The sequence below is a fragment of the Saccostrea cucullata genome, unplaced genomic scaffold (genome assembly GCF_032062105.1).
Source record: "Saccostrea cucullata isolate Sc308-1 unplaced genomic scaffold, CSIRO_AGI_Scuc_v1 ctg355, whole genome shotgun sequence".
Lineage (NCBI taxonomy): Eukaryota > Metazoa > Mollusca > Bivalvia > Ostreida > Ostreidae > Saccostrea > Saccostrea cuccullata.
Genome location: NW_026939235.1, coordinates 830420 through 837500, shown reverse-complemented (window position 1 = coordinate 837500; position 7081 = coordinate 830420). Strand labels below are relative to the sequence as shown.

Here is a 7081-nt window from a genome sequence, read left to right as displayed (position 1 = left end):
CTTAGCTTTAGCAACAGATGTTTGAATAATAAAACTGTCATTGTCGCGTGCCATTAAATGGTCGCACATGGTTCATGTTTTGATAAGTAGCTCTACCATTAATGTCAATCTCCCTAGCACTGCCCTCGAGAGAAATAACTGTCCATTCCATTTTGTGTCTAACTTGGATATTGGCATATTGTTCTTTATCAGCACTCTCTACCCAGCAAGCAATTTTACAGATTTGGCGTTGAGCTATCGGTCTGCATATGTTTTATTTCTTCTGTTCCGACGGTTAAGAATTCTGTTCCTTTGATGATTTGGCAAGTGTGGAATTCTTGTTATCAATTTTCTGCCAAACATTAATTTTGCAGGTGATTCTCCTGTTGTGCTGTGGGGTGTATTCCGATAATTTAGGAGAAATTTATATATTTCAAAACTCCAATCCTTGCGCTCTACTTTTGCGATTTGTGCAGAATTCTTTAGTGTTGCATGGAACCTTTAAACCTCTCCATTAGCTTAAGGTCAGTACGGTAAAGTTCTGTGGTGTTTAATTCCGTTCCGCGCTAAGAAATTCTCAAATTCATCCGATATGAAATGTCTGCCTTTGTCTGTGACTATTTCTTCTGGTAACCCTTAAGTTGCAAAAATTCTCAGAAGTCCCCTTATAATAGCTTCTTAAGTAACAGTCTTCATGATTTCGATTTCTGGGTATCTGGTATAGTAATCGACTATTACTAATAATTGTTATGTGGTTGAGAATGGTCCGCATGAATCCATTCCTAATTTTTTTCCAAGGTCCTTTGGGTAGGTCTGTCATCGTAACAGGTGCTCGTTGATTAGCTTTATATACCATTTGACATGCATGACATGATAATACAGCGCTTTCAACATATTCGTCCATTTTTGGCCACCAAACCTTTTCTCGTAAAAGTGATTTTGTTTTAACGACTCCTTGATGAGACTCGTGTGCAATTTCTAATGTTCTCTTCTGCAGGAATTGTGATATGATCATTCGAGTCTGTTTTAGTACAATCGGTACTAGAACTGATAACTCTGATCGGATATGGTAAAATAGTTATATTTTAACCGATTTGGTCCAGTTTCCTGAAGTTATGTTTTCCCTTACGAGTTGCAGCGTAGGGTTATTTTCGGATTCGCGTTCAATTTCCTCTATGGTCATTGCCCTTTGTACTGCATGTTCCATTACGAAATTGACATAGTTTTCTGCGCTTGTTTGTTCTTGATTCAGTGTATTATTGTTTGTATTTTCTTGGCGTGAAAATACATCAGCTGCGTTTTGGCTTCTGGGAGTATAGATCACAGTAAATTTAAATGGTTGTAGTTTCATGATCCATCTCTATTCTAGCAGGTAGTTTGTATTTTGGTGTAAATAAGTAGGTAAGAGGTTTGTGATCTGTCAAGATGGTAAAATCTACTCCATACAAATACGTTTGAAATCGTTGGCATACCCATACGATTGACAGCGCTTCTCGTTCTATTTGAGAGCACCGTTGCTCCGTGTCAGTGAGGGTACGACTTGCATAAGCCACTGGACGAAATTATCCGTTGTTTTTGTTCTAATATTGCTCCGAGCCAATAAGGACTTCCATCTACAATTTGCATTGTTTCTGCACTTAGTTTGTAACTTTAGATGATGTTGATAACTCTTATAGTTCAATTAACACCTTTGTTTCAGTGTTTCTCCACTCCTATTTTGTTGATTTGCGGGCCAGCTTACGGATTGGCTCAGCTATGGTTGCTAAATTCGGAATAAATTTTTCGTAGTAATTGACGAATCCAAGAAAACTGTGGACTTCTTGTCCATTACTGGGTTGATTTGCTTCCTGAACCGCTTTGGCTTTCTCTTAGTCGACTTTGATTCCTTCTTTGGACAGTCTGTGTTCCATATATTTCAGCTCTGTCTTGTAAAATTCGCATTTCTCTTTGTTCAGGGTCGGATTACTCTCTAGGGGTTTTTTGAAAACTTCCTGAAGCGCTCTATAAACTTTTTCAATTACATCTAAATTTTTCCAATCCATCATTTTTTTTTTCCAACTGCTTCACGCATGTGATACGGCAGACGGCGTAAGGGTTGAGCCACTGGTCGTAATGTGATGTCTACATGTAACTTGAGTTGAAATGTCTTAAGTTTTCCAAGTCCAACGAATAGGTTGCTATATTCCTGAACTATTTTGGATGCTTCCTTTGTTATCTCTTGGATGAAATGCTGCTCCAGTTTTATCAGCTTTTATTGCTCAGCCGTTCTTTTGATGATCAAGTATCCATATTTTCCGGCAATGGCATGGAAAGTTGTTCCAATAGATTCGCCGTTATGTTTCAACTCTGCCGTAATGATACCGAGTTTTTTCAGTTGTTTTGGTGATCCGTATGCAAAAATTTCGAAGCTTTATTGTCCGAAATGTTACTCCGTACCGAATGTTGACACTAGCTCAAGTATCAATGATAACACTTAGATCTTTGTTGACGATTTTAACTTTAATTGTAGGTGGGTTTTTTAGATACACTGAAGGCGAATTCAGGGGTAGCATTTTCAACAACGTAATGAAGGCGCTTGGTGTTGCACACTTGTGCAAAATGACCTTCATTTCTACATTTATTGCACTTTTTTCCCTTGTTATTCTGCAGTCACGACCAAAATGACGTGATTTCTTTTTTATAAAATTGTTGGTTGTTTCTAGCGGATTGGTGTTGTCCTCCGGGTCCTTTGCATACATGAAGTTGTTTTCCATTACCTCTGTCATTTCGTTCCCATGCACCATTTGGTTTTGGTTTTTCGAAATTCGGACTCTTTCGATTTCAATTGTTGGTTAATTTTGTTGACCCCCTGTTGAATAGCTGGATTTTCTTTTATTGTCTGTGCCTGACTATCTGACATTTCTACGACCCTTGATATTACCAGTACTTTCAGTAAGTTGAATTATTTTTTCTCGCAGAAACGTTCTTCTTGGTGTTGTTGATTTGCATTTATCTATGACCTAATATCTGTTGCCGCTCCAAAGTCGCAAGATATTGCCAGTTTTTGCAATCGTGTTAGAAAATTTGTACCTGTTTCAATTTCATTTTGTGAAGCCTGACGAAATATATGTTTTTCAAAAGCAACGTTTTTTTCTGGGTGCTTTGTAGTTATATAAATCTTTAGCTTTATCATCTAAGTTCTCACCTGTATGTTCAATAATATCATATATGTCCTGATCTTCAGGTCCTGCTAAATGTAGGAGAATCCCACGATTTTGTTTCTGAGCAGTAACTCCGTTAATTATTCTCCTATCACGAACTGAGGTACACAAAAAAATCGATTTTCGCTGCCATATCTTCAAATTTAATTGAATCTCAGATTTGACTTCTCAAACGAATTAAATCACAGAGTTAACATGTTTTTCTACATCCTCGTCGCCATCGCAGTACAGTTAAGGCTACCCATGAAAAAAAAAATATGGTAATGAGGTCATAATGAGGTTTGACGTCATGACAGTTGCTCCGCCCTGATTAATCCTTATAAGGAAATAAAGCTCAGAATAGCTATTTACCGATACTTGCAAGAACTTATAACAAACGGCAATGTTTTCCTATCTGAATAATTAATTATTAGTGATTTTCTCTTACATAAATAGCATGTTTTTAAAATAATTCTCTTTTTATGTGCCGTTTGGCTTCAGCCAAGCGCTTGCACTCGATGACACTCGGAATGTTGTTTACATCTACAAACGTGGCGACATCAGCTGAGATATGCAATGGATTTAAACGCAATAACCGGGGAATCTTTACAGAAAATAGGGATGAGATAAGAGGCAAGGCGTTGTTTATCCTAATTACGAAAATATAAGGACATTATTTCGGAAAAATAATGGAAGAGTGAGACGATCAGCATCAGCTCCCTAGATCTATCACTGCAGTACATTTAGCCCAGGTATGTATGCACATGTATTTATAATATATAGATATTCTCTTGTTAACATCAAAGGAAAAATCCGATGGCTAGTGCGTACATGGTATTTTAGAGGTATTATCACAGTCAGTGAAAAACTAATGCAGTGCATTGTGATTGTGTGTATGCCCCCCCCCCCCCCACCCCCAATCACAACATCCCCATACAAAGTTCCATACTTTTTATTAGAATTTTAAAAATGTAATTGTACTAAATAAATGGTACAGAGTCACTGCGAATTCGCTTATTTTCTTTGAGACAAAAGTCAGTATGTGTAGTAAGGGTTTGGGAGGGGGTCAACAATACTAAATCAAATGTGAAATTTCATTGTTACAGAAAGTATGTTGACAATGATTTACTAAACATGTAATATTATTGTCTTTTTGGCATACAAACATGCTACGAAATTATCTGTATCATTATGTTGAAAGCATAAAACCTCAACTTTAGATAGATGGTTGTACATTTTACAGTCTCAATCTCTAAATTAATGGGGAATAAAAAATTTCATTTATTTTTTTTAGTTTGATTACATGTCAAGTCAATTTAATTCTGCAATTTATACATATTTATGTTTTTTTAATTACATGATATATAAAATTATTACTTTTATTATTGTAGCTGTCAAGAATTCCAGGCTTGAAGAATGAATAAATACAAAATGCATCCATTTCTCCACATGGTATGTATACTTCTAAAGCATTTAACATTTTATAAGGTGCATGTGTAATAATATTTATTTTTCATTTTGGTAAAGATGAAAGAATGTTCTTTCATATTCTAATTACTTGTTCTTGTAAATTTCAGAGGTTTTATTATAATTTCCCAGAAAAGTTTCGTAACATAAATTCAATACAGTATATCAAGATTTCATATTTTGTTTTGTCAAATGTAATGCCATTTTATTCTACGATGTATTTCATTTAGTAATCTCATAGCATATATAATGTGTTGCAGGTATTCCCATAGAATTGGACCAATGGATTCCTTCAGACATCAAGTTAATCCATCATTTAAGGAAAATGGTATGCTCCATATCAGCTATAAACCATGCATTAACAGTAGAATTGCACTTATAACATTTTATTATGCATTCAATGTTTCATTTTTCCGTGCATTGTTCTGATTATATAATTTAATTTCATTTTAAACACCAATTTACTCTCAATAATGTTATGTATATATGTATATCCTGATTTTCTTATACATGTATTTTCAGAATTTATTTCGTCCACAAGAACATGAAGTGATGGAAATAATCTGCACCTGCTCAGTATTCCTTTTACAGACTACCTAGAAATTTGAAAAGCTGTTTATGAAATAAATTCTCTTGATAAATAATGCTTTGATTTTTCATATACATGTACTTACTGTACAGGTGTTGAAAAGGCTATTAGGATTTGAAAATCTTTATTTGCATATATTTTGTGTGGTGGGTGTCAGTGTCCATCAAGATCTAATTTCCAGCATGTATATTGTGTTAATTTGTTTTTCAAAAATAGTAAATGTAGGGAGAGGGCTAAAATAGTCTTTGCTTGCTGCCCAATCCTATTGATTTTTGTGAATAAAATTTTGTATAAATGAAAAAAAATAGTAACTAAATAGGAGATTAAAGACTCCCCTAATTGATTAAAAACAGGAAAGGGGAGTAGGCGACCACCATTTTATTCTGAATGGAAGGGGGGGGGGGGGGGGTAGCAAGTTTTCCCAAGTCAATTTTTTAAAATGAAAAATGTCAGACAAGCAAAAGAAAAAAAACACTCTCTAATTTATAGGAGGGAGGCTCTGGATTTATTTCTTATCCAGTCTGGAACATATTTATTTTCAACATTTTCGAGATCTCCCCCCCCCCCCTTCTTTCGGAATAAAATGGTCGTCCCCTTAACAAATGTACAACTTAAATCCCTTAGGAGTTGAAGGTTTGAATGAAAGCCATGATAGAATCCTGTATGTGATAAGAAAAACTAAACGAAAACGTTTTCTTATTTGTACACAAGTGAATGTACAGTAGTTACAGAGGGGTAAAGTTTAATATCGAATTAATTATTGCGTTGATGGAGGCTATCAATTAACTATTAATTATTATAAAATATTTCCATTTTTATTAACAATCGGCGTGTTAATTTACAATCTGCGGCAAAATTTTAAACCTAGCTGCACGCGTTACACATAATTTGAGGAAATTCGGAAAGTCTGAAAGACGTTTTTTATAGTACACATAATTCATATATTGTATAGAGAACGAAGTCACACAATAGTAAGTAATGTCCAGGATGTTTTATGCATACCATTTGATTTAGTTAAAAGATCCCAGCCCAGTCTGCATGTATATTTATTCAAAATCTACGAGGTAAAGAAACTGTATCAAGAACTAAAGAGTTATCTCCCATGCTGGGTCAACGATGCGATTGAAAACTATATTTAGATTGACTGTACTTACATGTCAATTTTTAATCAGAAAGTTCAAGGGCAAGGCGACAATCTAAAAGGTAGGTTTATATTTTAAATTATTCATGTTCCTGTATAGTTTTCAAAAAGTGATGCTCATTTCTTTGTAATCCTTAAAGTAATTTATATATATTTTTGTTTGCCTTGCCCTTGAACATTTTGGTTAAATTTTACATTTCATTTGTTGACCTAAAATCCCAGCCCACGTGACTTTAGAGGGTCACATGATGAAAAAAAAAATACCGACGTGAATAGCGATGGACATACTCTTCAAGATAACATAGTTATTTTAACTAGAGTGTCTTGCCAAAAAATAAAACAGTTAAGCATTAAGTGTATCGTTTTTGGTGACTTTTAATAGAAAATGTTGCCTTAACTGTACTGCGATTGTAATATATCAGAAACAACACCGGGATATATTTTATATAGTTTATCTTAAGGATAAATAACACAAACAAACTTTTTTCAGAAATCAGCATTATTTCTCCTAGTTTTACATTTAAATTGTCAACCTGAATAATGTTTACCAAGTAGAGTGGGAGAATTTTATGAGATTTTGTCATAAAGTTAAAAAAATTGTGCAAAATTTTGAAGGGAATTATATAGAAGGCAAAATAAAATTTCAAATTTAAACACCAAGGAAAACCTACGATTTCCTTATATTTCAGAGATTTATTATTTCATTTCAAATCAAAATCAGTCAAA

The 7081-nt window shown here is 34.3% G+C and overlaps 1 long non-coding RNA gene across 1 annotated transcript; it reads left to right on the top strand.

Annotated features, from left to right (window-relative positions):
* Positions 1-3658: 3658 nt before the first annotated feature.
* On the top strand, positions 3659-5349 carry LOC134252620 (uncharacterized). The gene is made up of 4 exons (XR_009988995.1): positions 3659-3910; positions 4550-4610; positions 4886-4953; positions 5148-5349. It is a non-coding gene; the product is annotated as an uncharacterized LOC134252620 (long non-coding RNA).
* The last annotated feature ends 1732 nt before the right edge of the window (positions 5350-7081 follow it).